Here is a 7,867-nt window from a genome sequence, read left to right on the forward strand (position 1 = left end):
TGTATTATTCTATGAGATAATGTCAGTCAGTTAACATGACATTTATGAATTATGAAACCTTTATGTTATTTTTTTAAATTACACAAATGCTTAAAAATTCACAAAAAGTGACGTTAGCTGATGAGGATGATCTCACAGAACAGAACGTATGAGATCTCCTAAACCTGTGTTTACCACACTGCTTATTTTGGGTGTTTATCCAAAAACCCAACAAAACTCCATTCATTTACCCATAGGATTTGCCAAACGAACCATGGTGGAGTTGTCTACAAAAAGACGCCATTACTATTGCTCAGGGACTGAAAAGTAATAACGTTTTTTTTTTAAGATGTATTGATGTATTGTCCTGTAAACCTCTATGTTCCTGATGTGCTTGTGTGAAACTGGTTCTAGATCTAGTGAAACTAGTTGAAACTTTAAGTAAATCATCATCATAAAAAAAATTGAACTAAGCATACAAATGATTTACTCCATGCAATTGTGTGAGATAAATCACAACTATGGCAGTTACAGGAAGTCGGCTATCTTGTCAATATAATAAATAATCTTTGTCAATACTACAACAATAACAAAGGTACTCATACCACTGACTGGACAATTTACAATCTTGTTTTGGAGCAGACTGTAGACACCTAGATCCAGCCAGCAGAGTGCAGTGTTTAGCCAGAAATGATGAGGCTCCTCAGCTCTTTCTCTGCTCATTATGAAGAGGTGGTGTCCTCTCCTCGCCAGTGTTCTGCTGAATGGGTAAACACAACACATAGTCGCCAGTAAAGCTAAATGCAGTTACATTTATTCATATTAAACCTCAAAGCATGAAATGTAGTTGCTTGTTTGTTTGCACCATTTCTTGTGACAAATGAACAATGAAAACGTAATTATGGTTGGCTGTGTGACTAAGTTCCTGCTAGTGGAAGCTTGTTTGCTCAATGCATTTGTTATAATTTTTTTTTCAATTTGCTTGTTAGACTTAAAAGCCTTAGAACTCCTCCTGGGCCTGACAGAGTGATCCTCTATGTGCTTTGTTGTAGCTTCTCTCTTCATTAATGCCAACCTATATGGGGGAAAAAAATGCATGAATGATGCATTTGTGAACGATATAAAAATGGCCAAATAAAGTTATTTTAAATGAACGGGGTATAGTACTAGGTGCCGGGCGCACCGGTTTGAGTGTATCAAGAACTGTGGGGCTGCTGGGTTTTTCACACTCACACTCACACTCAACAGTATCCCATGTTTATGAAGAATGGTCCACCACCCACAGGACATCCAGCCAACTGGAAACAACAGTGGGAAACATCGGAGTCAACATGGGCCATGGAACGCTTTCGACACCTTGTAGTCCATGCCCGACGAATTGAGGCTGTTCTGAGGGCAAAAGGGGGGAAGTGCAACTCAATATTAGGAAGGTATTCCTAATGTTTTGTACACTGAGTGTATATCACATGTTAAACGCATCAGAAAATGCATTTCATGTAATTCAAAATAAATTTGGAAATCCTTTAAAGAATGTATTTTACAACATATTTACACATGTATTTATCAATATATTTGGAAATGTTTTGTGAAATGTATTTTAATGTACACTGCTCAAAAAAATAAAGGGAACACTTAAACAACACAATGTAACTCCAAGTCAATCACACTTCTGTGAAATCAAACTGTCCACTTAGGAAGCAACACTGATTGACAATACATTTCACATGCTGTTGTGCAAATGGAATAGACAACAGGTGGAAATTATAGGCAATTAGCAAGACACCCCCAATAAAGGAGTGGTTCTGCAGGTGGGGACCACAGACCACTTCTCAGTTCCTATGCTTCCTGGCTGATGTTTTGGTCACTTTTGAATGCTGGCGGTGCTTTCACTCTAGTGGTAGCATGAGACGGAGTCTACAACCCACACAAGTGGCTCAGGTAGTGCAGCTCATCCAGGATGGCACATCAATGCGAGCTGTGGCAAGGTTTGCTGTGTCTGTCAGCGTAGTGTCCAGAGCATGGAGGCGCTACCAGGAGACAGGCCAGTACATCAGGTGACGTGGAGGAGGTCGTACGAGGGCAACAACCCAGCAGCAGGACCGCTACCTCCGCCTTTGTGCAAGGAGGAGCAGGAGGAGCACTGCCAGAGCCCTGCAAAATGACCCCCAGCAGGCCACAAATGTGCATGTGTCTGCTCAAACGGTCAGAAACAGACTCCATGAGGGTGGTATGAGGGCCCGACGTCCACAGGTGGGGGTTGTGCTTACAGCCCAACACCGTGCAGGACGTTTGGCATTTGCCAGAGAACACCAAGATTGGCAAATTCGCCACTGGCACCCTGTGCTCTTCACAGATGAAAGCAGGTTCACACGGAGGACGTGACAGACGTGACAGAGTCTGGAGATGCCGTGGAGAACGTTCTGCTGCCTGCAACATCCTCCAGCATGACTGGTTTGGCGGTGGGTCAGTCATGGTGTGGGGTGGCATTTCTTTGGGGGGCCGCACAGCCCTCCATGTGCTCGCCAGAGGTAGCCTGACTGCCATTAGGTACCGAGATGAGATCCTCAGACCCCTTGTGAGACCATATGCTGGTGCGGTTGGCCCTGGGTTCCTCCTAATGCAAGACAATGCTAGACCTCATGTGGCTGGAGTGTGTCAGCAGTTCCTGCAAGAGGAAGGCATTGATGCTATGGACTGGCACGCACCTTCCCCTGACCTGAATCCAATTGAGCACATCTGGGACATCATGTCTCGCTCCATCCACCAACGCCACGTTGCACCACAGACTGTCCAGGAGTTGGCGGATGCTTTAGTCCAGGTCTGGGAGGAGATCCCTCAGGAGACCATCCGCCACCTCATCAGGAGCATGCCCAGGCGTTGTAGGGAGGTCATACAGGCACGTGGAGGCCACACACACTACTGAGCCTCATTTTGACTTGTTTAAGGACATTACATCAAAGTTGGATCAGCCTGTAGTGTGGTTTTCCACTTTAATTTTGAGTGTGACTCCAAATCCAGACCTCCATGGGTTGATAAATTGGATTTCCATTGATTGTTTTTGTGTGATTTTGTTGTCAGCACATTCAACTATGTAAAGAAAAAAGTATTTATTAAGATTATTTCTTTCATTTAGATCTAGGATGTGTTGTTTAAGTGTTCCCTTTATTTTTTTGAGCAGTATATTTGTTAGAAATATGTTTAAATTAAAATTAATCTAATATATGAAAAAATGTGCCAAATGAAATTGCAACAAAATGGTTACTGTCTTAACAATGGCACTATAGTGACTGCTAATGGACTTACGTCAGACTCATTCAGACTGCAGAACTGGCGGTGTACATACTTAACAGAGTACAACATAACACATGACACTTTCTCTGATGGGTGATCCAACGAGAGTTAACCCAAGAACATTCCTCCTGCAAGCTACGCGCCGATGGGTGATCCAACGAGAGCTAATCCAAGAACACGCCTCCTGCAAGCTATGCGCTGATGGGCGATCCAAAGAGAGCTAACCCAAGAACATGCAGGAGGCATTGTATGCTTAGTTAAATTTTTTTAATGATGATTCTCCCCCCCCCCCCACACTGTTTAAACACAACATCACCTGGAGTCTCACTGTTTAAACACAACATCACCTGGAGTCTCACTGTTTAAACACATCACCTGGAGTCTCACTGTTTAAACACAATCACCTGGAGTCTCACTGTTTAAACACAACATCACCTGGAGTCTCACTGTTTAAACACAACATCACCTGGAGTCTCACTGTTTAAACACAACATCACCTGGAGTCTCACTGTTTAAACACAACATCACCTGGAGTCCCACTGTTTAAACACAACATCACCTGGAGTCTCACTGTTTAAACACAACATCACCTGGAGTCCCACTGTTTAAACACAACATCACCTGGAGTCTCACTGTTTAAACACAACATCACCTGGAGTCCCACTGTTTAAACACAACATCACCTGGAGTCCCACTGTTTAAACACAACATCACCTGGAGTCCCACTGTTTAAACACAACATCACCTGGAGTCCCACTGTTTAAACACAACATCACCTGGAGTCCCACTGTTTAAACACAACATCACCTGGAGTCCCACTGTTTAAACACAACACAACATCACCTGAGTCCCACTGAAACGCTCACTGTTTAAACACAACATCACCTGGAGTCTCACTGTTTAAACACAACATCACCTGGAGTCCCACTGTTTAAACACAACATCACCTGGAGTCCCACTGTTTAAACACAACACAACATCACCTGCATAAAAAACCTTCCTAAAAGATCCAGGCGTGCCAAAAGTAAAGTACCCTTTTCGTATAATTATGATGGCAATAATGGGATGTTTTCCTCACTGGACATATAAATACATGCACACACACACACACACACACACACACACACACACACACACACACACACACACACACACACACACACACACACACACACACACACACACACCATTTAGAGACTACTCACTTCACATCTCCCCATCCTGATTAATGTATTAAGTTGACAGTCTTGTTAAGATGATCATTCCAGCTGTCCGATGTATAGTTTAATTATCACTCACTCTGATCATTCCAGCTGTCCAATGTATAGTTTAATTATCACTCACTCTGATCATTCCAGCTGTCCGATGTATAGTTTAATTATCACTCACTCTGATCATTCCAGCTGTCCAATGTATAGTTTAATTATCACTCACTCTGATCATTCCAGCTGTCCGATGTATAGTTTAATTATCACTCACTCTGATCATTCCAGCTGTCCGATGTATAGTTTAATTATCACTCACTCTGATCATTCCAGCTGTCCGATGTATAGTTTAATTATCACTCACTCTGATCATTCCAGCTGTCCGATGTATAGTTTAATTATCACTCACTCTGATCATTCCAGCTGTCCGATGTATAGTTTAATTATCACTCACTCTGATCATTCCAGCTGTCCGATGTATAGTTTAATTATCACTCACTCTGATCATTACAGCTGTCCGTTGTATAGTTTAATTATCACTCACTCTGATCATTACAGCTGTCCGATGTATAGTTTAATTATCACTCACTCATGTTAAGTTCCAAATGGCACCCTTTTCCCTTTAAATGGCACTACTTTTGACCAGAGCCCATAGGACCCATAGGACCCATATGTAATGTGGTCTGTGTGTAGCTTGTGAAGAGTCAGGCGCAGGACAGCAGATATGAGTAAATAAACGTAATTTACTCAAAACTAGACAAATACAATACAATAAAGCGAGCCCACATAACGGACCGTCTTACATACAAACAATTACTCACAAACAAACATGGGGGAACAGAGGGTTAAATAATGAACAAGTAATTGAGGAATTGAAACCAGGTGTGTAAGACAAAGACAAAACAAATGGAAAATGAAAAGTGGATCGGCGATGGCTAGAAGGCCGGTGACGTCGACCGCCGAACGTCGCCCGAACAAGGAGAGGGACCGACTTCGGCGGAAGTTGTGACACCATAGGACAAAAGGACCAATAGGACCCATAGGATAATAGGACCCATAGGACAATAGGACCCATAGGACCCATAGGACAATAGGACCCATAGGACCCATAGGACAATAGGACCCATAGGACCCATAGGACAAAAGGACCAATAGGACCCATAGGATCCATAGGACAAATAGGACCCATAGGACCCATAGGACCCATAGGGCAATAGGACCCATAGGATCCATAGGACCCATAGGACCCACAGGACCCATAGGACAATAGGACCCATAGGACCCATAGGACCCATAGGACCCATAGGACCCATAGGATCCATAGGACCCATAGGACAAATAGGACCCATAGGACTATAGGACCCATAGGACCCATAGGACAATAGGACCCATAGGACAAAAGGACCCATAGGACAAATAGGACCCATAGGACCCATAGGACAATAGGACCCATAGGACAATAGGATCCATAGGACCCATAGGATCCATAGGACCCATAGGACAAATAGGACCCATAGGACAATAGGACCCATAGGACAAAAGGACCAATAGGACCCATAGGACAATAGGACCCATAGGACAATAGGACCCATAGGACCCATAGGACCCATAGGACAAAAGGGCTCACAGGACCAAAAGGACAATAGGACCCATAGGACCAATAGGACAATAGGACCCATAGGACCCTAGTCTAAAGTAGTGCACTATAAAGGAAATAGGGTGCCATTTGGGATGTATGTTCAATCAGGAGTAGTGACATGCCATATAATGACTAGCAGGGATATAAAAGAGGCAGCCTTTGGGTAACCTTCCTGTCACCCATTGGAAGCAGGTCTTGTTATTTTGAAAAACAAACTACTCTGGAAAAGTGGAAGAGATGAGAACATAGCCTGCTGTTATTTAGAGTTTTTTTGTAAGAACACAGTAGTCTACAGCTTCAGTACTCATTCTTCCAATATTAGACATGTTCTGGTCAAATGAATTGTCTTTAAGTTTGAAAGCCCTGATGGACCTACTGCCATTTATATTCTGTTCCTCTTCTCCGACAACATGAAGTATTACTCAGCCCTTTCTGGGACTTCAGGATCTAACAAGGATGTGTATCAAATGGCAGCCTATTCCCTATGTAGTGCACTACTTTTAACCAGGGCCATTAGGGTCCCGTGTGGCTCAGTTGATAGAGCATGGTGTTTGCAACGCCAGGGTTGTGGGTTCGATTCCCACGGGGGACCAGTACGGGGAAAAATGTATGAAATGTATGCATGCACTACCGTAAGTCACTCTGGATAAGAGTGTCTGCAAAATGACTAAAATATAGGGAATAGGCTGCGATTTGGGATGCAGACAAAGTCTAGCATATCTATAATGGACATTGTTGTAGACCTACATAAGAAAGTTTCCTGGAATTTTTTTTTCTACCCACCAGACTTACTTTGTCTATAATACATGATCAGAGTTTGAAACAATACAGGTTCCCCTGGGCTGGGAAAGCAGCAGCCCTTAAAATGATTTATCTTTATAGATTGAATGTCAGGAGAGATATATGGAGGAGTGAATTCTCCCCAACCACAACACGGAGCAGTGGACTCAACATCGGGTGTATTCATTAGCGCACACGGAAGTAAAATGTTTTGCTACGAAAAACAAGAGTTTTTATTGGACACATTTAGGTAGATCTCTCCCCGTTTCATCCTGATTGCTTCCGTTTGGTTCCCGTGGTCTCTTCAGGACCTCGTTTTTTCTTCTTAAAAGGCGCTGAGATGTCAATCCGACGTCTGCATTGGGCGTGCAGCATTTATGGTGATATGGCCTCTGCAGAAGTCAGGGCATTTATACTTCTTGCGCTTCGCTTTGCAGAGCTGTTGTCAAGGAAGTGTATTTGTATTTATTCATGCTCGCACACAGAAATATATTGCTAGAGTCCAACAAAATGGAATATAACATTGCGGATAAAGTTCAGAATGTCAACAAAAATAGAGATTTGGTAAAAATAATAAAAATTAACCACCTCCTAAGGTTAAAATGAACATTATACAAGGTAACACACCTAAAGTGAAACTTTAAATCCATGTCTTCAGATGCATGATGTCCTGGGCCTGTATGTATGAAGTACTAGTTCCTAGTAGTAGGAGTAGTAGAAGTGATGATCTAGGATCAGGCCCTCCTTTTCCATAATACTCTCATTCATTATGATCTAAAAGGCAACGCTGATCCTAGATCAGCGTCTCGACTCAGATGCTATACATGGAATACCAAAGGACTCGATATAGCTACATTATCTCAGAATGATAAGAATAAATTCACATTTTAGTCATTTAGCAGACACTCTTATCCAGAGTGATTTACAGTAGTGAATGCAGACATTTCATGTATTTTTGTTTCTTCTTCCTACT

The sequence above is a fragment of the Salmo salar genome, chromosome ssa01, assembly GCF_905237065.1.
Source record: "Salmo salar chromosome ssa01, Ssal_v3.1, whole genome shotgun sequence".
NCBI lineage: Eukaryota > Metazoa > Chordata > Actinopteri > Salmoniformes > Salmonidae > Salmo > Salmo salar.